Source organism: Pleurodeles waltl, chromosome 3_1, assembly GCF_031143425.1.
Source record: "Pleurodeles waltl isolate 20211129_DDA chromosome 3_1, aPleWal1.hap1.20221129, whole genome shotgun sequence".
Classification (NCBI taxonomy): domain Eukaryota; kingdom Metazoa; phylum Chordata; class Amphibia; order Caudata; family Salamandridae; genus Pleurodeles; species Pleurodeles waltl.
In genome coordinates this window covers 549,755,121-549,779,816 of record NC_090440.1, presented here as the reverse complement: position 1 = coordinate 549,779,816, position 24,696 = coordinate 549,755,121, and the positions used below count along the sequence as shown (strand labels likewise).

The window sequence follows — 24,696 nt, the reverse complement described above, 5'->3', positions numbered from 1 at the left end:
ATAAAACTTTCAGCTAACATGTTTCATATTGGGGCTATTGTATCCCACCACGTCACAAGGGCAAGCAATCAAGCTAGGAAATGCAGAGTGTGAGGGCCTATAACAAGGGAGAGGATTTTTAACCAGTCTAGCCTGAGACACAAGGGTTATAGTGCTATTAAAACATTCCACCCACCAAGAACAGAATTGTGTAAATTAAAAAGGGAGAAACAGAAAGACAACCATTGCAATATTGGAGCAGAAGGCTTTATCAACCATTATTAGCCTGAGCCACTTCATTGACTTCAATGGAGCTCTCACCAGTCCAATGTTCTAATTATATCAGGTTTGGACTTGAAATAAGAAAAATCCAGCATCAGTGTCTTCGAATAGATTAACATGCGAGTCCATTGAGCAATGCTGTCCCTACAGTGGACCTGGAGCGTACACTGTAAGATTGATCTTACTTTAAAAGATATGATGTGCGAGATCCTGCTTAAGTAGCATCTGGAACCTTTGAGGTTTGGCTTGGGAGCTATTGGGGTGGCTTCTCTCTCTCTCAGTACCGAGGTGGTGGACTTTTGTTTAAATATATAATTGTATATTAACCTTTTGTTGTAAACACGATGAAGTGTGCGTAGCTAGTCCTCTTGCTACCCTAACTTACTCTTCTTCATCATCATTGGTTTTCTGCCCTTGCTGTAACTGGTTAACTTCATGCTAGTAAAGTGCCGACTAATCTGTCTCTGACTAACACAAGGTTCCTTAAAATTAGGGCTCTGCAAAGCTTAAATTCCACCAGCACAGTTGTGAGAACTTCACAAACTCTTAGTTTTCCGAAGATGTAAAGTTTGTGAACTTTGCTTACAAGTGTACAGCCCCTGCAAAAAGTTTTTAAAGAGATAATTTTCCAAAGAATGATTTTATGAATTCCAGTCTCCCCTAGTCCTCTACAGTTCAGTTCCACAAACATTTCTGATCCCAAAACACTCACAGCTTCCTTTGAATGATTTGGGACCACAGCCCCCTTGCTTGGCTTACTCCCATGCAATGTCAGTTTCAGGGCTGGATAGAAAATTAAACCTCTGGGAAAGGAGCTCACCATGCTTCCATTACAGCTGAATGATGTTAGACCAAACACAGAGGCCAGTTATGGAAGAATTGTGATTTTTCATTTGTCAGCGCTAAACTAGTTTATGTCCCGGAGACCATAGCTTTTTCCAAGGAGAGCAAATTATTGTTCCTGGCTCTTCCGAGGTGCACCTACACATGTTTTGCTGTAAGGTAGATATATGTTTCTCCTGACCACGCCCACAACATTCAAACCGTTGTGCTTTTTAGCCAGAGAGTGCCCTCTGTTAAAATAGGAGCTTCTGGCTTTTGGGACATATCTGCATATTTTCGTCGAGGAACACTCGGGTTGTCTGCATTGTGTTACATGAAACATCAGCAACTTTCTGTCTCCTTTTTGTGCTTATTGTTAGAATTGAGCAAGCTAATACTGTACTCCGCAAGATCTAACTATTCTAGAGCTCTGAAGTTTTTAACATGAATTGAACTACTTCTTGGCAATGAATACTGTTAGACCTAACAGCCTTAGGGCGGTCACCCCTAACTTTTTTCCTGCCTTCCTCCACTTTTTGGACACTGTTTTTGCTAGGTTTTGGGACTCTGTGCACTTTACCACTGCTAACCAGTGCTGAAGTGCATATGCCCTCTCCCTTAAAACATGGTGACATTGGTTCATACCCAATTGGCTTATTTAATCTACTTGTAAGTCCCCAGTAAAGTGCACTACATGTGCTCCAGGGCCTGTAGATTAAATGCTACTAGTGGGCCTGCAGCACTGACTGTGCCACCCACACAAGTAGCCTCTTAACCATGCCTCAGGCCTGCCATTGCAAGGCCTGTGTGTGCAGTTTCACTGCCACTTCGACTTGGCATTTAGAAGTACTTGCAAGCCTTAAACTCCCCTTTTCCTACATATCAGTCACCCCTAAGGTAGGCCCCAGGTAACTCATGGGGCAGGGTGCTATGTAGGTAAAAGCAGGACATATACCTGCGTAGTTTATATGTCCTGGTAGTGTAGAACTCTTAAATACGTTCTACACTGTTGTGAGGCCTGCTCCTTTCATAGGCTAACATAAGGGCTACCCTCATATACTGTTTGAGTGGTAGATTCTGATCTGAAAATAGTAAAAAGGTCCTATTTAGTATGGCCAGAATGGTAATACAAAATCCTGCTGACTGGTGAAGTTGGATTTAATTACTATTTTAGAAATGCCACATTTAGAAAGTGAACATTTCTCTGCACTTAAATCCTTCTGTGCCTTACAATCCACGTCTGGCTAGGTTACTTGACAGCTCCCTTGTGTATTTCACTCAGACAACTCCAAACTCAGGATGCTCAGTCACACCTGCACACATCTGTATACTGAATGGGTCTTCCTGGGCTGGGAGGGTGGAGGGCCTGACACTAACATTTGAAAGGACAGTGACCTGCCCTCACACAATGGACTGCCAAACTCTCTACTGGGGCCCTGGCAGACAGGATGGAACTGAAAGGGGACCTGGTGCACTTCTAAGCCACTCTTTGAAGTGTCCCCCACTTCAAAGGCACATTTGGGTATTCAAACAGGGCATCTGACCCTACCAACTCAGACACTTCTGGACAAGATACCACTGGTGAAGAACCTCTGAACCAGACCCTGCAACCTGCCAAGAGGAACTGTCTGGCTGCCCAAAGGACTCACCTGACTGCTCTTCTGCAAAGGACTGCTGCTCTGCTGTTGCCCTGCTGCCTTGGTGCCCTCTAGCTCTGCTGAGAAGTGCTCGCCAAGGGTGTGGATAGAGCTTGCCTCCTGTTCTTTGAAGTATCAGGACCAAAAAGACTTCTTCCTGCAATGAACTCCTTGTGCTGTGAAACTTCAACGCACAGCCTGCCAGAAACGACACACAGCCTGCATGGTGGGGAGAATCACCGCACGCTGAACCAGAATGATGCAGCCCGGCTCCCAGAGAGGAGATCAACGCAGCACCAGAGTTGCAACCGGTACTTCGACGCATGGCCACTGGATCGATGCATAGCCGGAACTACGCAGCCCGATTTCCGGCGAGAAGAATCGATGCAGCGCCTGCCATGCGCCAGAAATATTCCTCACATCGCCCACCGGATCAATGCAGCTCCTGTGACTTCGTCCTGCAAGCCCCAGGATTTCTCTGCATCATCCCCAGGGCTTCCGAAAACCACGCAACCCGAAGAGGATCCAAGTCAGCACGTGAGAAATAGACGCAAAGCCTTCCCTGAGTGGAAAATTATCAACACATCATCTGTGTGCGCTCTGAGAAACTGACGCACACCTCCCCGTTTTCCACGCATCTCCTCGTCTGCGGTCCCTTGATGAGAATTTTAAAGCAAACCAGGTACTTTGTGCTTGCAAGAGACACTTGTTGCTTTTTAAAGACTAAAGACTCCTTTTATCATTCTCTATAGCAGGGGTCTTCAAACTGGGGGGCCTCAAGTGATCCCAGGGAGGGCGCCAGGCTCTGGCCAAAATAAGTATTTGAAAGATAACAGTGCTTTTCTTTAAGCAGAAACATGTTATTGTATTTTTAAAAAGGAAACAGTACTTAACTGCAGTTTAAATACGTCTAGACATATTTAAACATTGCCACCTTTATAAAATAATTGTGAAAAATTCTGAGGGGGGGGGCAATGATTTTTATTTTTCAACTGGGGGGGGCGTGGCATTAAAAAGTTTGAAGGCCACTGCTTTATAGTGGGATTTTACCGTGTACTGATCAAATCTTGATTGTTTTGACCTGCATTTAACCAGATAAATATTATATATTTTTCTAAACACTGTGTGATGTATTTTTGTGGTGTCACACTGTGTTATTGCATGATTTTTTGCACAAATACTTTACACATTGCCTTCTAAGTTAAGCCTGACTGCTCTGTGCCAAGCTACCAGAGGGTGGGCCCAGGATAATTTGGATTGTGTGTGACTTACCCTGACTAGAGTGAGGGTCCTTGCTTGGACAGGGTGTAACCTGACTGCCAATCAAAGACCCCATTTCTAACAAATACAATCAGAAACCCGTAACTACAAATTTAAAAGTGAAAATTGATAAGGTAACCTTGGCAGGTAACTAAGATAGATACACAAACTAGTAATCTATCCGGAATTCACATTAGATTTAGTAACGTGTATTGTTAATGTCATGAAGGTTTTTAACTTACAAATGATTTGAGGTGGATGTTGTTTTAATTTGTTACACAAGTATTTTCATTGAAATGTATATATTTTTTTATGAAATACATTGACAATTCCTTGTTAGTTGTGCTGACTACTGTAAGCAACTGAGTCAATGAACATAACATGGAATGTTCCATCATCCCTTAACAGCCGTATATTGAATCAGTACTCTTTCGGCTTCAGATAGTCAATATGCATTAATCACTCCTTTAGCAGAATTCATAAAACAGCAGCAAGTGTTCTGTAGAACTAATGTCCTCCTGAACAGCTCGTATTGTGCAAAAGCAACTATTCACTACTATTTTGCAGGAGTAATGACCATGTTGGCAACTAGCACAGTTAGTATTGTTCAAAACTGACGTCTTCATCAGCGACCCGTATTGTGCAGTAGGTAGTAATCACTCATTTGGCAGTACTGTGCAATAGTAATCAGGCATCTTGGGCATTTTGCAGAGATAATCCAGGTGCACATTTTTCTGCAGTAGTAATTACACATCTACCAGAATTCAGCACAAGACAAGGCCTGAGGTGGATTTTTTTCATGTAAAATCAAAATCACTCGTCTGTACAATATGAAGGTAGGTACTTCCTTCAGACTAAGAATGAAACAATATAGGAAATTATACTGATAGTTCTAATTGCACCTCTTTGTTCAGCCACAAACTTCCAATGTGCATAATTGTCACCTCCTGTCCTGACATAGAATTATGTCACAGCTGTGATAACACACCATGTTACAGGGACTTGTGCCACAGAAAGTGAAGTATGACTGCTACTGACAGACTCAGCACCACTCAGCAAACAGAAAGGGGAGGTTATTGTAAGAAAGCCCAGCAATACTTGAAACACTGCAGATCGACTTACTAAGGTGACAGAGACTATTAGGCACCCAGTACAAGCAGATCTTCTAGCTCACCGAAAGGAAAAAGGTAATTACTCACACTAGTAGAAAATCATATTCATTAGATACTATTTAAAAAGGGCATGTTCTGGAAGTTTCCTGGTATTTTGAGCACTCAAAAGTGATTCACAACTTTGGTTTCCTTTGGTTTAGAGTCTGAAATGCCCAAACTCCTTTGTCAGATACTGTAATCACCACTCTACTATGCACTGTCTTTTCAGAAGTGAGAGATTTGATATGTCATAAGTGTTGGTATAAATGCTATGATTTCATATGGTAAAAGTGATGTAATATAAAAGGGTATAAGCAGTGCATGGTTAAGTAACGAATTATAGTTATTGTGTGGTTAGCAAGTTGAAAACTGTGTATGGAGGAGCGCTACTTATTATGTGAAGATGGTGCATAAATTAGAAACCTAAGGTATAACTAACTTTTACATTTATATTTTTGTGTACTTTATGTTTGGTTTGTATAGAAAGAAGAAATAAGGTAATAGTGATTCAAATGTGGTGCATACATTAGAAATTTAAGTTATAACTTTAGAACTTCTAATGTTTGTGTCCTTTAAGTGTGGCTTGTATGGAAAGAATAAATAAAGTTTTCCTAACTATAACTAAGTTTTAACCTTTGTTTTTTTTTCATTGATTTTTTAAACTTTTTAGTAAAAAAGGGTTCCAAATCGTAAAGACCAGTATCATTGAGTGGAGTGTCAGAGTCAAGTGCAGTCATGTGGGTTGGAGTGGCAAAAAGGGAGTTGCATAGATTGTTGTACAGTGGAGTACCATGTCATACACTAAACTAGTGTGGTGTAGAATGGTGCTGACAAGAGCACATTGGTGTACAGTGGAGTGCTGTAGAGTTGAGAATAGTGTGATAGAGTGGAGGGGCGTCTACTCTCATACAGTGGAGTATAGTGTTGTTGAGCAGAGTACAGTGGAATGGTGTTTGCAGTGAAGTTGGGTAGAGTGAAGTGGCGTACAGTGGAGTGGCATTCAGTGGAATAGCGTACAGTGGAGTGCTGTAGAGTGGAATTGATGGTGTCCATTTTACAACCTTTGGAAAACATATCTTCCTTTTAGAACTTAACTATTGGCTTATTCAACATATCTAAGTTTGTTTTCTTTTCTGAACAAGCAAAGGCTCTTGTGAGAGCCACCCTATATTATGAATATTATAATTAAAAAAACAATCATTCAATTTTACTGGTACTGCAGCACTTCCCAGAAACTACTGTGGTGCTACTGCAGTAGTCCGTAAAATCTTTAAAAAAATATATAGACATATTAAATGGCATATCCCTACCACTAAAGTTGCTTTGCCTTATAAAGTAACAACCACTAAACCAATTTAGTTGCCATATGTAAAAGGATCATCCGCATAGTATAATGGATATTCCTGTGAAATTTCGTTCAAATCCGTACAGCTATTTTGGTGCTACATCCAATATAAAAAGTCTATGTAAAATGCATTGGGGTCCAAATCAGTCTTGAGACACCAACCCATTTTTTTGTTTGCAACCCCTTGAGCAAACACCACAAAACTTTCCATCATCTGCCAATGTACAATGAGAAATAGTTCTGGAAAGTTTCTGGGAAATGTGTTAAATGGGTGCAAAGTTATTAAGCAGCAAATAATCCAAGGAATTCCTATCTATGACAACCCTAACTATATCTGAGATGCTACTTCCTCATAGGTAGATAGATAGATAGATAGATGGATAGATGGATGGATGGATGGATGGATGGATGGATGGATAGATAGATAGATAGATAGATAGATAGATAGATAGATAGATAGATAGATAGATAGATAGATAGATAGATAGACGTAGACACACACACACACACACACCTCGCCCCTAGGTGTAACCCTACACTTTTTGCCATTTGCCATTTCTGAATGTTGATTTATAGCTTGTAACTTTACACTTGGTGGTGCTGCAGGTGGTGATTTCCACCACTGTGGTTGAGATTTTGCTATGGGAAAATAGGTATAATTAATAAAGTATATAATTCTTCATTAAAAAAAAGAATCTGAATAATAAAATAGTTTCATTTTCATAAATTAATTTTAACATTTTTATTAACTTAGAACTAATAAAATACAATTTTAGAGCATGTTAACTCATCAAATTAAATGAGTATTAAATAATGCATTAATTTATATATATGAAATAATTGTACACGTAGTCATTCTGAAATAAAACAAAATCACACCCACACTAACAATTTTATTTAATATGTAGTAAATTGTGTTAATAAATGTGTATAATTACTATAAATTATTTTTTATGTTTTAATACAAGTGGTAACTTCAGAAGTGTAGTTTGTGAATAGCAATGGTCTCGCTTTTTTGTGGGTGTGTGTTTGTTATTGCATGTCCCTTCCTAAACCCTTCCCATTTAGTAGTAAATATTCCACATTTTCCAACTAACTTCTTCTCCTTGTGCATGCCACAGTTACTACTAAAACATATACCTAAGTGTGCAAAGACCTCTGCCACTGCGGATGAGATCTCTGCACAGAAAGGTAAGAGAGGCGTAGGCAGAGATCTCCGCCTGTAGATGTGTAAATAGCGTTTTGTAATAGATGAGTTTTACTACTGAATTGTAATTACATTTATATAGTGTTGATCGCCGCTGATGGTGTTGAACCGCTTTACAGCGAATAGCACACTACCCCAGGACCAAAGGTTAGTGGTTAAAGAGGTGGTTATTGGTTATTGTTGGTTATTGGTATTAGTTGTGCTTTCAGAAAACCATTCCATGCATTTACTCCCATTTCTTTCTGGTGGATTAAATTAATTGGAGTTAGTTGTGATCATTAGTGGGGTCTATGTGGGTTCATGGAAATGGTTGGTGAGATGAATAGAAAAGCTGGCAGAAATTAGGTATTGGTAGGTTTCAGACACCGAGTTTTAAAGAAGGAAAATTTGTATTGCATATTTTTCAGAGATACAATAGCAGAGATTAAGGCAGACAGGCATGTAACTGAGAAAAGGCTATACTCAGAAAGTGGTGGAATGCAGAGGACAGTAAGGAGAGGGTAAATTTGAGGAAAGGGAGACGAGGGATCAATCGAGAATAGTAAACCTACACAATTTTTCCAAGCAGGGTTTTATGAATATAGTAGAAGAGGGCTTTCTGAAATAGCATGCAATCTGAGGATGTGAAGTTTTGGAAAGAAACAACATCAAGCTGTGCTCTACATAAAGAGAAGGTTGATAAACATGCATGTCCGAATGTGTAGATCATTAAACATTAAGAGCCCGCAGATTGTGTGTGGCAAGCCTAAGGCAGCCCTTGTAAGCACAGTGTGGACTATTCCAAGCTTGATGCAGGATCTGAGTAATGCACAGTGGGAGTTGGTGCAGATGTCTTTAGGAAGAAGTCTCATTTAATGATCTTCTTGCAGTGGTCTAGCAACACAGCACTAAAATGTTTTTTCCCTCAAAGAAAAAGAGTTATTTGGCAGTGACTTGGAGTGAATCTGCTTAACACGAAGTCAGATTTATACTCCATGTTACCGGATCCCTTTCTAGGTTGTTTCTACAGAAGAAGACCCGCAGATACAATCGTACCTAGCCCTAACATCCCCATTGAATGTTTTATGTGGTTGTGTTTGTGGTCCATGTGGTACTTGTATTGGGTGTATGAGTGACCCATAGGAATTGAGGCCTCTGGGTTCCACATGGAAGCCCATGGCCTGCCTGTGCACAAGATGGAGGTGAGTGTATTTTCCCAGACAGCGGGAATGTATTGCTGACATTCCTTCGCTGGAGGGAGGAGCCCTGAAGGGTGAAAGATGGGACTGAAGTTCATGTTGTCAGGGCTTGAAGAGTCCTTTAGCAGCAGTCAGCCTTTTTTCCCTTTTCGGGTCTGCCATAGAGGCCGTTGATAACCAGATCCAGCTCACTCACACCTCTTTGTGCCTCTGTTGTGGGTGTTCTAAGCTAGAGGCTACCCTGCCTTGTGGAGCATCACCTTATACAAACAATAGGTCTGGAGAAAAGCCTGTAGCTGATGCAATGCCAGCTTCCCTGATTCAAATAATAGACCACTTTTGCAAACTCTCCCTGACACTGTGTAATGTTTTGAGTTTTTCAACTATAGCACTACTTTACATACCACGAAATACAGCTTCTTAAATAGACCTCAAAGAGATAACTATAATTGGAATCTTAAACATGAAAAAATAAATACAGATGGTATCATCTATTTAAATGTATATTTCAGCCATGGACAATTACCATTTGTGCCCATAATGCTTGAAGAAGCAGAACTAATTGTAGAGAAAGTTATACTTTTCTTGTTCCACTTGTAATAGAGCACATTTTGTGAAAGAAAGCAGGTCCCAACACCAGAAACATCATTTTCCAATTATTTATTCAGACTGCCTGCTTTATAAACCTCCCACTACAACAATTGGATCATGTGGTGGCGAAAGATAACTTCTGCGTGTTATACTAATGACTCATTACATTTTGTCAGAAACCCAGATTTTGTTTTAATAAATTAGATTAAAATGTTGGGATGATTGTGGATATGCAAACGTAATTTTAATCAGAGAATATGTTTTGGGTATAGAGTAACCTGAGAGAGAGAGTTTAATGAATATTTCAGTACAACAAGAAAAGGTTGATTCTCAAGATAATGCTTGTGGTGCAATGCTAAAGCTACATTTTTAATGAGGAGAGTATTAACTCACTTTTATGATTTCTTCCCTTTGAGTGTGGCTATAAAAGCATTCGTTTTAATAAACAATATGTACAAAATTCATTCTCACAACAGGAGCTCCCAGTCAGCCCTCTTCATCCATCTGTAGTGACTGGCCAAGCTATATGCTGTGGTGCTTCAACCCACGACAACATCTAGCTTGGTCACTTGATCAGTCTCCTTCAGCCAATGGCTTACCTGACTGTAAGTGATAGCATTCTGGGGTCACACAGTGTGCACATATGCATCACATGAAGTCCTCTTCCGTGCCAGGGACTACTGGTCCGATGTGTGCTTTTAAATAAAAAGGTATACATTTTAGCATACAGTGCATGTCTTCATACAAAACCATTCACAAACATAATAAGCACTGGCAAATCCAAATTGGCAGCAGTCAAAACAAAACCTATTGGCTTTGCAAATGCTTGTTCTACTTCGTTCAACAAGAACATCTTTGCTATTGAGTCACTACTTAGACGCTATGCAAAGGGAGGAAAAAAATCTTAAATTCCCTTAGAGTTGAAGTAAACCGTGGTATAAAGACCTTGGTGAAGTCACTGCAACACTAATCTCCCTGTTCTTCCATCTAGTCAACACATTTCTACGAGGAGGGTTAGAATATTGCCCATGACTTAGTCTAGGCTAGGGTATGAGAGGGAGAATCCACCTGCTCAGAATATCCCAGAAGTGTTTGCTTCTGTATTTTGCTTTACCACAATTGAGGGTCAAAGCCAATTCAGATATGGAAATGTTTAACGGCATGCCTTAAAATGTAAGTTGACCGTGCTATATTTCACACCGGCTGTGTTTAGAAATTGGCTACAGCAGGCTGCTATGATATGACTAAAGTAACTGCCTCTAGTAATTTCCCACACAAAACCCCAAAAAATGCAAATGTAGTCCTCAATAAATGGCTACCAGTCTGGCCGGGTGTTGCCACTGGTCATGCCAAGCCAAATGTGGCACGAGGACTTTTTCACTTTTCTCCTAAGGACACAGCCCAGGGAACACTGATGTTCCTGAAGCATAAATTATAATAGAAAGTGACCTCTCTTCCTAAATTAATGACCAGCCATTTCGTGTTTTCCTTGGCCCAGGAAAGTGACACCAAAGTTTGCATTAGCCTTGTGCCTGGAACTGTGCCAATAACAGCTGCAGGACAATACGAGGCAACAGTGTCATCATTTTTATATGCATCATTGATATTGTTGTCATTTCTAAATAAAAGTGGCCCGCCGTTGTTTTCACCAAAGTTCCTTTCTTTTAGCATACGTGGGCCCCGTAAAATTGTTATAAGTACATATATTTCTAAAACCATGTTGATCTTACAGTAAAGCAAAATGACAATGTTATCCTTCCAAAGTATATGGGTGTCCGGATTTTAGAAACGCTCCAAGGAAATAGTGTCATGTCTGGGAAAATCCCAGAGGCTTCCATTCATCCCTCAGTTCTCTTTTGGGCGAGAGCTAATTGATGCAAACGACACCCAACATCAATTGTTTACAGTCTTTCAAACTGAACTTAAGAACTAGGCCTCATAAACTGGAAAATGGTTATGGTGACACTGGTGTGTATTCATTCCATATTTTGATAAACTGCTGTCTTTGTAATTTTAACCGTAAAGCCAATTAATATATGACCACACGGTTTTAAGTTCTGTTTTCTTTGTTTAGATGTTTTACTGCTAAAGTTACAAAGCCAATAGGGTAAATGATGTGGGTCAATAGGGAAAGAGTCTTTTGATTCATTGGTGAAGATGGAAAGGCCTGCACTCGAGAAAATTACATGAATGGCAAGTAGAAATCATCTCTTCAAGGAAAAAAAACCTAGGTGGCCACGTAGACCCCTGCGTAAGTCCCTGTTTGCACAGGGGTTCGAAATGCAAGTAGGGTGGTGTTTTACCACCCGGATAAATACTGGGTGCTTTAAATGTTGGCAGATCAAACTTTCCGGAATTTAACAAAATACATTTTTATGGTATTTAAGAAGTTTGAAAATGGCTTTAAACAAAAGCTGTACAAACATATTTCGGCTGCAAAAAAGGTCCTAATGTGAAAAGAAAAAAACGATGTTTAAACAATCATTGTGATTTAAAAAGAAATAACCACTAAATTGTCCAGTTACATCGCTAAAACATATGAACCCAAATAATTTTCCACTAGGATGCAGTTGTAGGCTTCTCAGGGAAGTAGTGTTGAGTGCTGGAGTTCAGCACTTAATCAACCAACAGACACAATAGGTTCAATGTCCGAAAAACAAAGCGCTTTGAAACAAACTCTAGCACTAAATACCACACAATCCAATTTATTATAGAATGTAGTGTCCCTGGTGTGAAATTCCTTTGTGGTGCTACACAACCCTTGACTCCCCTTTACTAGCCCTTCCTTGGTAACCATCTCTGTTTGGTCCCTTCATCTGAACATCAGGTAAAGCATGATTCACGATAAAGTACACCCTCTTGGAGTTCCACATTCAAAGACGTACTCGGTTCAAGATTGTTTTGAGTCTTACCGCTTTGTGGTGTATCAAGTAATGGTTATGGTGAGTGAGAATTCCTCAAGGCCAGCAGGTAAGCCAGTCCCTGCACTCCAGCTCAGTTCTAAGATGCAGCCGCTCTGCTGCAGGTGCAGATCTGGCCGCCACAGTCCTAATGGATCACGCTTGTGCAGACCCTGCCATGGCCAATGGCAGTTGCACCCCCCCAAGCCCAGCCAAAAGGTACACACAGCCCAAATATGACCTACAATAATCACAGCATTTGCAGGCCCTGATTGATTTAAAGGTGCAACAGCTTGCAGCAGTTCTGATCATGAACTGGTGATGAGAGACGAGGAAGGAGCTCCGTCAAAAAGGTCACTCCCAGGTTGCTTTTGGACAGTCAGCTGTCTCTTTATGACCCTCATTCGCTGGGGACATACAAGACAGACTCTTGTGCAAGGCCTGGCATGAATATCCTAGAAGAGTTTGCATCTTTATTTTGTTTTACCACAATTGAGGGTCTAAGCCCTCCCTTTCAGTAGGTAGGAAGGCTTCTAGGTGCTTCGGGCAGCAGAAACTGCAGACTTCAGGTGTTGCCCTCATCTCTGAGAGGTTGGCTGTCACACAGACACCAGTCCCGGTTGTACAGCAGTCCTTTGAGTACTCTGTGGAGCATTCCTTCCCCTTGTCACAAACAACTTGGAACTGGAATAAAGTGGGTGGTTTGGGTCACACTTTTATGCATGTCTTCTAGACAGTGGATGTAGATCCATTGTCTCGGACTGTAAAGCCAGGGGGGTTCTTCTTTTAAGTGTCTTCCTCAACCTTCTCTCTAGGTACCACCTTTGTGCAGAGTGATGTTTCTCAGAGCAAGTATCGCTCAGGGTCAGACTGGCATACAGGGCAATCTGGCAGTGTCAAAAGGGCTGCTCTGGCAGGTCAGTATGGGAGTTGGTTCTTTGGATGATGGTGACCTGTTTTATGGACTGGTGGGCCGGTATTTACTATTAAGTTCCCTGACATTACAATAACAATTGCCTGCAGCAAGCACACATGCATGCAGTCTCCCATACTTTGCTACATGCCTTTACAGCATATTTTCACACGTTCAGAACTGCCTCTGTTGGCAGATTGTGCAGAAAGTTCAAAGGAAGTAGAAAGGTGCTTGGCACGCAGATCGGTCATGTCGATCTGGGGTATGTTGGCTCATGGTATAGATAAATATCAGTTGTGTTCTATATTTTGTTGTGTCTTTCAAAACAGCATCACAGCGGCAGATATTCACTTTGCTTATTCCGAAGACCCAAATGGCAGTGACTTGCAGAATTCAAAACAATTTAAAGTGATGTGTTTTCATGGGGGAGGGGAGCCACCTTAAGGGTTAAGAAATACTAAAGTAAAAAAACGGGAAACGTGTACAGATGCAGAGAGGCATCTAAGGGCATACACCAGGAATAAGCAAACACCTGAGAGGGTAAAGAGGGACACTGGAGAAAAGTAAATGCAACAACAATGGAAAGCAATCAGTAACTGGACAAAGGCACTGGTTTACCAGAAACTATGTACACAACTAAAAGAAAACAGTGATTCTATGCACAATATTCTTAATGATGGCCATTCTGCAAGCCTCATTATAATAGGGTCAGCATATGTGATTCTGAGCCTGGATACTAGGGAACATACAAGGATAATACTTACATACAAATGACAATACCCAAAGGGTCCACCTGGAAACCTAATAAAGATGCCTAAGAAAATAGCAATATCATCTGGCTTCCACTCTGTGCCTGCAGCCAAATGTTGTCTTGCTTTAAAAAACATAAGGCATATAAATCTGATACAAACCAGATGCCAAACAATATCGGTGAGGACAAATATAGTACAATCTCCATTACAATAAAAGCCCAAGGGGAATGCAAGTCAAACATAATAATCAACATTGTGTAACATATTAGGCATTGAGGCGACAGAAACAGGAATGTAAAAAGAGAACTAGAAATACAGTAGGCAAAGCTCCAAACGGCGCACAACTGTACGTGCAGGAAAACTAACAGCTATAATAGCAAGAGAGAGTTTGGCTGCAGCCACAGAGTGGAACCCACCCAAACCAGGGTGTACGTAGAGCATAAAGAACAATGAAAGAAAGAGAGACTTGGAAAACAATAGACAGACAGAGAGAAGAAACTCGAGCAATGGAATCATTAGCAATAAGCAAATATGCAGTGAGTGGGGAGCAGGTAGAATAGCTAAGAACAGAAACACATTGAGTCACAAGAAGGGCCAAGATCAGGAACACATGGAAACAAGGCAGGAATCAAAGGCAGATGGAAGTAGGGAAAGAAACAAACAGTGAAACATAGGGTGAAACTCAGGAGCTGCAGCGGACTGCACATTAAATCACAGCAAAAAGAAACACGCCTTGCCAAAGACAAAAGGTCTGGCCCACGTGAGAGATATTGTCTTTGGTAATGTGTTTTAGTCATGTTGTACACCAATGTAGCTGGTGTTCAGCATGACTAAACGTTGACAGAGTGGGGTGGGGTAGACTGGGGCAGAGTGCAGTGGGGAGGAGTTGGGTAGACTGGGGTAGATTATAGTGGGGTAGATTGGGGTAGATTGGAGTGGAGTAGATTGTACTGGAGATGAGCAGGGTAGATTGTAGTGGAGTAGAGTCGGGTAGACTGGAGTAGAGTATAGTGTAGTAGATTGAAGTGGAGTAGAGTGGGGAAGATTGGAGTTGAGTGGGGTACATGGAGTGGGGTATGTTGAACTGGGGTAGACTAGAGTGAGGAAGTGGGTAGATTGGTGTGGTATACTGGAATGGGGTAAATTGGAGTGGAGTGGGGTAGACTGGAGTGGAGTGGGGTCGATTGGAGTGGAGTGGGGTAGATTGGGGTTGAGTGCAATGGGGTAGACTGGATTGGGGTAGATTGTGGAAGAGTGGAGTGGGGTAGATTGGTCTAGACTGGAGTGGAGTGAGGTAGAGTGAAGTTGTGTAGATTGGAGTGGTCAGAACATCAGCAATCTGATAGTGTAGGATTGCCCTTGTATGTATATATCAAAGGAATTGGCCATTAGATAGGTCATACTGCTCCTGTAGTTCCTCATAGGTCAGCCATCCTACTGCACCATGTCGGTCTCTGTGTTTTGAGATGCCTAGTATGTCCCAAGTTCAATGTCCTGCCACCCCGCATAGTTTCGCAAGAGCGGCAGACTCCCTCAATGGCATCTCAAGAGCCCATTAATTCACCCAATCTATCTTTTTCAAAGCCTGTTTCCCTGCCCAGACTACCACTGTGGTGGGCTCTGAGAGATATCTGACCCTTTCTGGCCCATACTGCCGCCTCATATAGCCCCCAGTGGTCCATGGCTTGCCAGTATGCCCAGAGGGAAGGGTCCATCTGTTCTCCGAATTAGCCACTAGCAGCTGGGCCCCCCAGTAGTTAAAATGTAGGTCTGAGAGTGAGATTTCCCCGTCCTTTGAGTGCCTAGTTAGAGTGGCAAGGATTATGAAAGGGGGTACCTCCCTTTCATAACTGGCATTTTCAATGTCCACTGACTGAAAGAAGCAATCAGGGATCTCAAACGGTGCATTTTGTAGGACACAGAGGAACTTGGGGAAATAGATGATTTAAAAAATGCCTAGTAGCGAGAGGGGAAGGCGACATCAGGGTTCCACATCCGCCAAGGTCCAGGCCATGTTTTATTTTGTGGAATAGGAAACGGTCAGTGGCCATTCAGGTGTCTAGGTAGGCAATCCCCGTCTCCTTCCATATCAGTGGGTAAATTCACTCAGCCCGTGGCCACCAGGGCATAAGGGGGAATATTTTGGATTTCCCCCAGTAAATTCTTGTGCCTGAAAAGGAGCCAAAGACCAGTACAATCTCAAGAACCTGCGGGAGAGAGTCGAATGGGTTGCCCATATATACCAAGATATCATCCACATGGAGCAAGATAATGTCTTCAAAGTCACCATCCTACCAGAGGCTTCTCAACGATGCATCTCCCCTAATGTAGTTCGCCAATGGCTCCCTAGCCACCGTAAATAGCAGGGGCACTGGGGGCATCCCTGATGGGTGCCCCTGCCTAATTCAAACTTCAGCGAGAGTTCTATTGACTCTGACCCATGTTGTTGGTTTGCAGTGGAGGAGGTGCAGCCAGGCCAAAAATGAGGGCCCAGCATCCATCTTCTTCAGGAGTTTGATGAGGTAGGGCCAATCCAAAAAGTCAAAAGCGTTCTCAAAATCTAGCTCTAAGATTACCACCAGTTCCCTCACAATGTTTCTACTAGTCATGCAACCAAAGAGCCACAGAGGTAGTGTCTTGAGGAAATATGGGGCATAAATCTAGACTGATTGCGGGCCACAATATGGTTAATGGCCTGCATCAGGCAGTTTGCCAGGACTTTCACCAGTATTTTCGTTTTTACATTTAAAAGGGAGATTGGCTGGTGTGAAGAATAGTCATCTGCCTCCTTGCCTGCCCTATGAATGAGGACTATATCTGCATGCCTGAGGTGACCTGACAGGACGCCCTGTGGCCTGAAGGTATAAAGCAGGTTTCTCAGTGGCTGTAACACCTTACTTTTCAAACATTTGAAAACTTCCAGTGGAAACCCACTGGGTATTGGTGATTTCCTGTCTTATATCTGGGCCAGGGCCTCCGCAATCTCCCCCTCCATGATGTCCTTCTCCAAGGTATTCCTACTGGATCTCCTTAATTGGGGGACTGGGTTGTCGGCTGTAAATGTGCTTATGCCCCTCTTGGCCTTTGGGGAGAGACGCATGGTGTAGAGATCTCGGGAAGAAGTGTGCAAAAGTTCATATTAGACCATCAGCCGTACATGTCAGAGTGCCCTGCAGAGTACAAATTGGAAACATCTGTCTCTGACCCTCCAGACTTTTGGCGAGCGATTCTAGTAACTCGCCTGCCTTGTTCACCGGCTTCTAGATTTTGCCCTATATAGCGTCCTGGTGCAGCATCTGCCAGTAGTGCTCACTAAGCAGGGACCAGTGGTCAGCCTGATGTAGACTTGGAGCCTCAACATGTAGCGGTTTACCCCTCCACAGTTCCTTTTCTAATTCCAGTATTTTCTCCAGCCTGCCGCATCACTGCCCACTACATGGGAGATCAAGTGAACCCCTGAGCACCATCTTGTATGCCTCCCAGAGCACCGCCTCCGAGAAAACCGACCCCCTCATTGGAGTGTAGGTACTGTGTCATTTCCTCCTGTACATAACGTCGGGTAGCCCAGTCGTCACCTCCCATTGATCCAGCCAGCATGGGCAAGCTTGCCAGGGTGTCACAATCCCATTTGCAGTTATAGCACAAGGTTATGGACACTATATTTGATTCAACAACATGTAGCATGCATGATGCATACAAGACTTCAACTGAGACTACTGTACCCACATTTAATGATGTGAAAGACACTCCGTCTGGGGCCGCAACAATGAACGCTCATGATGTGTATGGGCAATCAATATCAACCCAGATGATGACCACGAGGCACCACCTGATAAGACAATACCAGATCCCCCAAATTTACGTAAAACAAAATCTGAGAATTCATCAATACATGAATTTCCAACAAATGCTACAAAATCTAATAGCAAATTTTGATGTAACCATCATAATATTTATCAAGATTTTAACACTCAACCCTCATGATATACACTAGGGGTGGGCTGAGCTTGTAGAGTTGCACTACGCAGAATTCCACAGAGTTTCTGAAAAACACCGCCGAATTCCGCAGTTACGTAAGTGAGTATTGCCCGGCCATGATCACAGGAAGCTGCACTGGACGGTTTGGGGTTCCTCTTCGCAGGAAAGTATCTCTACAACTTCCCTTCAGGAACGCATCACACACTAACACAGGGTAACCCTCCTCCTCCACTCTGGTGATCATTAACACCATCTCTCATGAACCCCTTGCTCCGGCAGTGTTCACTCCAGAATTCATAATTACTAGAAGCTGGCACTAATGATTAACACATGTTATACTCCTAGACACCTCTGCTGATCACCCACAGCCCAGGTAACAGAGGGTGGGAAGTGAGTCTCATGAAAGGAGGTACAGGACATCGATAAAGGACACTGGGGGCTGGGTATACCGAACCTGCAAGGTACAAGCAATGGCCACTGTTCTGAATGTCAGCGCTTATTTTGGGTGGGGGGTGGTGGGGGGGTTGGGAGTAACAGAACTGTGAAATAGCTAGGCCACCGAATGCAGGCTCACCAGGGTTGGACGATCACTATTTCTTTGAGCCTAAGCAAAGTTCGAGATTGTGTAGCAGTGCTGGGCCAAGATAAACAGCAGTGTTGGGGATTCATTGAGTACCTGAGGGGAAAGGGCTCCGGGCAGGACTCTCGCTCAGGCATTTCTGAGGTACTATGCATTGCAAGAAGAGCCACCCCTACGGAATTAAAGGCAAGCAGAGGCTTTGTCCTCTTGTGACAGCAAAGGGCCAGCGTGAGGAAGAAAGGCCTTTTTACCAGTGTCACTTTAGGGCCAAGCAAGGCCCGATGACACACACCCGCCCTTGTGCCTGCACGCTCTTGAATTTGATAAACAGCTTCAATGCGCTCCCAGCCTTACCCCATAGGTATGTTCCCTGCCCTGCGTAGGAAATTTGCCCTGCCTGCAGGGTCACCCCCAGATTGTGTTTACTCTTTTCAGAGTTACTGGTTTTATAAGACCATATTAGCAAAATTCGCACTCACTTAGCCATGGTGAGGATGGAAAGCATTTGTCTGCTCCATTTGCGAGGCCGGTCTGTCCGCTAGGCCCTGGGTCTCCAAAAGGGGCTGCAGGTTGGGGTCCTTGGCACGTGTCATCGTGCCCCAGGAACCTGCAGAGATGAAATTTCCTGAAGGTAAATTTGTGAAATCTTCAGAGCCAAAATTTGTCTGGGCAGTGTCTGGGCCTGAAGCAGTGCAATGGTCAGTACCCGGCAGGAGTGTTGGAACCTGCAGATAGCAGACACACTTTTTCTTGGGTCCAGCGCTTAGATCTCCCAGCCTCGCCTCAGGTTTTTTCATTCCGTGTTCAGAAACTTCCTCCCCATTCTCTGCACGCATAAAATGGTGCCGCGTCGGGACATAAACACTCGACACCCTTCACATTGCGTGAAAGGCCATTTATTAAGACAGGCTTGCTATCATAACATAAACATTAACAGAACCGTAACTTGATTGAACACTTCAAACTTTTCACTTTAAACTAACCTGTCTTCCAATCTCACTTCCTTCCCCACTTCTCCATTCACCCAGCATCCCCTTCCATTCTGACATGCATCACTCTTTGCATTTGTCCCCTGCCTGAAAACAGGCATCCCACTCTGTCATCCCTCACCTCACCTACTTCTTTTTCCCCGATGGAAGGGTGGTCAGGCCCGCATCTGACCCTCCACCCTCCCCATCTACTGCCCGCACTAGCAAGCTGCCCCAACCCAGGCATACAAAAGAATCCCTACCCCTCCCCCAACCCCAGTTCCTCCTTTTCACTCACACACTCTCACTCTCGCTGTCCTCCTGCAGGGTGGGTGGGCGGCCAATCTTTTCTGCAGCGCGACAAGCTGCGAAGAGGCCAATCCCCGACCCCGCCCCTTCTTATATGCCCTACCTGAAACCTTCCCCTTCCTCCCCCCCCAGCCTATCCTGCCACAGGCCGTCTCCTTCCGGCCCGAAGCTTCCCGTGGAGAGACTGGACTGCGTCCATCTCTCCACGGGGCCCTCCATTGGGACATAAACACTCGACACCCTTCTCATAGCGTAAAAAGGCCATTTATTAGGATAGGCTTGCTACCATAACATAAACATTTACATAACCATAACTTGATTGAACACTTCAAACGTTTCACTTTAAACTCCCCTGTCTTTCAATCTCACTTCCTTCCCCACTTCTCTGTTCACCCAGCATCCCCTTCCTTTCTGACATGCATCACCCTTTGCATTCGTCCCCTGCCTGAAAACAGGCATCCCACTCTGTCATCCTTCACCTGCTTCTTTTGCCCCAGTGGAAGGGTGGCCAGGCCCGCATCTGACCCTCCACCCTCCCCATCTACTGCCACCCAGCATTAACTCTCAAGGCGTTTTGCTGGCCCACCAGCGAAACCACTGCAACATGAAATCAGACAGGCTCACTCCTCCACAGCTTCTCCCCACACAAGTTAGTCAGCAAAAAACGCAATTCCATCATGTAATGAGCATTCCCCATGTTCGACAAATTGACTCCATCATCTCCAAAAAGTCCCTGTTCACTCTCTTTTTTCCCTTTGTGTGTCAGCACTTTGATGTCCTGCGTCCCACAGAACACCCGCACAGCCCGATTGAGTTTTCTCCTGGCCCGCTCAATGGCCCCATGCTCCTCTCCACTTCCTTCTGGGCACAAACTCCGTCCATACAAGACAAGTCCCATGCATATTGTGCTTTAGTAGTGCCACATCCCCCTGCATGAGTTGCAGTAGAGTGAGCCCTGATAATCAAACCAAATCATTTTTCCCTAGGTTAAATACTAGAACATCCGGACAACCCCATGTCGGCAACATTGTGGTTATAAAAGGAAGCAAAGTGCCCCACCTCATGCCGCTCTTCTCACACCACAACACCTCATGTCTGCTACTCGGAAGTCCCAGTGATCGTCCATAAACTTGCTTCTCAGCATATTTTGCCGCCCAGTGAATAAACAAATGTCCAACCAGCCCTGTCACCGCTTTTGCTTTGTCCGGGCCATACACATAACCTAGAAAAATAAACAAATATCATTGTGTGACACAGATCCCTCCCCCCGGTCTGTAAAATTGTCTTTTCCCAGACAATATCCCCTCTCAAGCCCTGACATATCTCTTGCAACACTTTGACCTCCATCTGCCAATGTGCCGGATTCTTTCCCAGTCACAGCCTAAACGAGCCGCCTGAGTAGCAGCACCGATCCAGAAAGAATGAGCTCCAAAGTTACCCGGCTGCCTTCCAAACCTCCTCAAAGCCATTCTCATCACCGCCAACAACTGGAAAACCGTAAGCTTCTTCCCGTTCATGTGACATAAAACCTCCCTTGCCTGCTCAGAAATGTGTGTCTGAAAACAGTCTCATTCCTGCACCGGACATGCTTCCCACTCCCCCCCTTTATCCAACCATATCCACTTTCCCCTCCCCAACTGCCCAACTGGTCCGTCTTCGAACGTCTCAACAAAATGCCCAAACGTGCACCCTCCCGTCGCACATCCTCCTTACGAATCCCACCATCCTTACCCACTCCCAGCAATTCAGACACTCGGAATGCTCCGAAGAACATCCATATCATACACAGCCAAAAAAATGCCACTTCATGTGCATCCACACAACAAACAGAAAAAACATGTAACAGTTGAACCAAGAGCTCGAAAGTAATAGCCTCACGCACTATCCTTCCCGACCCTGATCACGCTTTGCCCCACCATTTCAACATTTTCAGCAAAATGTCATCTTTTGTCGGGTCCCTGCCAAAAAATAGCTTCCCATAGAAAGACACACCCGCCAGCTTACCCCCAGTCATGGCTGGCGACAATCCCTTGTGAATCAGAGATAACACAAAACGCACCACACGCACTTCAAGCACATCCCTCCCTTGCCACCAGAAACCGTCTCCATTCGCCTCAAAATCCTGAAATTCCAACCATGCCACACGGTAACTCCTCAGTGTGGATTCAGCCAGCAACATCTCCACCAGTTTCATGACCATCACATCCCCCACTCCCAAATGTCTGCTGGAACCGCAGTCTTGTGCTCTTCTGCTCCTGGTGCCAATGCGCCGAAATGCTGCCACTGTGAATGAGACAGGGAATCTGCGATAGAATTGTTGACCCCAGGAATGTGTGCAGCCTTAAATATGATGTTCAAGGACAAGCAGCGCAGCATGAATCTTCGCAAAAGGTGCAATACCCTAAGATCCTTTGCCCTCTGTCTATTCACCAAATCAACCACTGTCAAATTGTCCACATGAAACATTACAGTCCCGTTTGCCAGCTCTTCACCCCACACCACCAAAGCCAGCAACAGTGGGAAGAATTCCAAAAACGCAATGCTCCTGCCCTGGTTTAACCAATGTGCTGGCCAAGGTTCCGCGCACCACCGTCCATCCCAAAAAAAGCCAAAACCAGAGGCCCCTGCCGCATCCGAAAGAATTTGCACCTGCCACACTGTGTCCTCTTCCCGAAAAGCCATGGAAACCCCAATAAACTGTGTCAGGAAACTCTCCCATACCTTTCTGTCTTCTCTCAAACCTACCGCCAGCCGAATCCTGTGATGAGGAAGGGATGCACCAGATATCGCCAGCCCCATGTGTTTACAAAATGTACTTCCTCCCCGTACCACCCGACATGCAAAATTAAGGTAGCCCAGGAGCTGTTGTGCCACACACAGCTCTAAATTCTGTCTCAACCTGACCTGGCGGAGAAAATGCAATATTTCAGCAACCTCATCCGCCGGCAAAAGCACCATGAATGCCACCACGTCCAGCTCAATGCCCAAAAATGACAACACGCAATTAGGTCTTTCTGTCTTTTCCGGTGCCAGAGGCACCCCAAACTCCTCCAAGTTCTCGAAACATCACAATGCCTTCCCACACGCTCCCAAATGTGGCACCCCCATAAAAAGAAAATCATCCAAATAGTGTGACACCATCCGATGCCCACTCAGTTGCACAAATACCCACTGCAAGAAGGTACTGAAGGTTTCATACAATGCGCAAGAAATTGGGCACCCATAGGTACCACCCTGTCCACGTAAATAGCCCCTCCCAAATGCATCCCCAGCGAAGAGATATCCTCAGGGTGGATGGGAAGCAGCCGGAAAGCTGCCTTGATGTCACACTTGGCCAACTCTGCACCCTTACCGTATCCCCTTATGAGGCATATAGCGTCATCTACAGAGGCATATACCACCCTGGTATCTTCAGGTGAAATAAAATCGTTGACTGATGCCCCTTCTGGCCATGACAAATGGTGTATCAAACAAAACTCCCCCTTTGCCTTCTTGGGGACCACACCCAAAGGTTAGACCATAACCATCCTCAATGGGCCACCCATAAAAGGGGCATGCAATTCTGCCCTTTCCTACCTCCTCGTCCAGTTTTGTCACTACCATGTCAGGCATGGCCAACGCTGACTGAAAATTCTCCGCCCATCTCCTCACCCGTGGCTCCTGGTACCCTACTCGAAAACCCTGTCTAAAACCCCATTCCAATTTGCTTGCATGTCCGTATTTAGGTACATGAGCAACCAGGGCAGTAACCTATCCAATTTAATTGGAGTAGGTGCCCTTCGGCCCAGGAGCGCCTTGGCCTCCTCTGCCCCTGGAAGATCTCCACTGCTCCGCTGGACTGGCCAATGACAAACATTGTGTGACTGGATGTGGAACATTCATGCTTGAATTTGCAAGGGTGCCTAGAGCAAAACCCCTTGTTGAAATTGCAACACGCCCCTCAGTTAGGTAATGGTGATCTTGGTACCTGACCCGCCCCAACCGGGGCGGGACGCTGTTGAAAGGGCCTATAGACCACAGGAAGACAACTAGCTGTATGAGTGGACGCAGCAGACTGCGAAGAAGCCATCCACTGCATCCATAGCTCCGGGTCCACATCCCCCCCACTGTTCGTCAGGGTTAATGCTCACTCTAGCCCGAAACTCCTCATCATAGCTCAACCATGCAAAACCACCAAAATGCATTTTGGCTTTGCGAATAATATCCATGTATTTAAACATGGCAATGGCTCTGTCCACGTATTTTTCGCAGTAAATACTAGCATATATCAGGAATGCCAAGGTCTAATTATTCATGGTGGTAGGCACCCTAGGCCTACGCGCCACTTCCCACTGTTCCTCTTTTGAACCTTCCTTAGCCTGAATGTCTTTATGCAAGAGCCGAAATACGTCCACATACTCATGCTTCCATAGCCGGGCCCTCGTCTTCTCCGCCATGTGGGACCGCCTTGCCTGGATGGATCACACAATCACGCTAATAGCATGAGGACACTGGAGGGATCAGTGGCCACTTTGGCAGAGAAATTAAACAATGCTGAAGGATGGTCAAAATGGAATAATTCCACTTGGTGGGTATCCCAGAGAAGGTGCAGAGCCCCCATATGGAACTGTTCTTGGAGGAATGATTATCCTCTACAGAGCTGAAAGGCAAGGCCTCCAAATGGTTCACAGTTGAATGAGCTCACATCGTCATTGGGAGGCTGCTAGTGCCATGGGCTCACCCACAGGTGGTGGCCAGACTGCTTAACGTCCGTGATCGGGATGTAATCCTGCATGAAGCTAGGATGCGAGGCTCAGGAAACATCGGTGTGAAATGGCACTTATGAAACATCAGGGTGAAATGGC

The 24,696-nt window shown here is 44.3% G+C and overlaps 1 protein-coding gene across 2 annotated transcripts in view; it reads left to right on the top strand.

Moving 5' to 3' along the window:
- The window catches only part of SLC24A1 (solute carrier family 24 member 1), a 232,857-nt gene that overhangs the window by 198,607 nt on the left and 9,554 nt on the right, over window positions 1–24,696 (top strand). The gene's annotated exons all lie outside the window — the stretch shown is intronic.